This window comes from Propithecus coquereli, unplaced genomic scaffold, assembly GCF_000956105.1.
Source record: "Propithecus coquereli isolate 6110/MARCELLA unplaced genomic scaffold, Pcoq_1.0 Scaffold3381, whole genome shotgun sequence".
Classification (NCBI taxonomy): domain Eukaryota; kingdom Metazoa; phylum Chordata; class Mammalia; order Primates; family Indriidae; genus Propithecus; species Propithecus coquereli.
Window position 1 is genome coordinate 22,386 of NW_012149043.1, and position 461 is coordinate 22,846.

The window sequence follows — 461 nt, forward strand, 5'->3', positions numbered from 1 at the left end:
ATGTGGGAAAGCCTTTAGCCAGAGGTCACACCTTGTTACACACCAGAAAATTCATACTGGAGAGAAGCCTTATCAGTGCAATGAATGTGGGAAAGTCTTCAGGAAGCATTCCCTCCTTACTCAACATCAGAGAATCCACAGTGGTGAAAAGCTCTACGAATGTAAAAAATGTGGAAAAACCTTCATTTGGCACACAGCTTTTCTCAAACATCAGAGACTTCATACTGGAGAGAAATTTGAAGAATGTGAGAAAACCTTCAGCAAGAATGAGGAGCTTAGGGAAGAGCAGAGAATTCATCAGGAAGAGAACACTTTTAGCTGTAATCAGTGTGGTAGAATGTTCCAAGGCAGCTCAGACCTCGTTAGACATCAGGTAACTCATACAGAAGAGAAACCATATGAATATAAAGAATGTGGTAAAACTTTCACTCAGAACTCAGACCTTATGAGACATCATAGAA

The 461-nt window shown here is 40.3% G+C and overlaps 1 pseudogene across 1 annotated transcript; it reads left to right on the top strand.

Moving 5' to 3' along the window:
* Position 1: 1 nt before the first annotated feature.
* On the top strand, positions 2-459 carry LOC105815482 (annotated as a pseudogene). The gene has a single exon (XR_001137742.1). The product of XR_001137742.1 is annotated as a zinc finger protein 594-like (transcript).
* Positions 460-461: the final 2 nt, after the last annotated feature.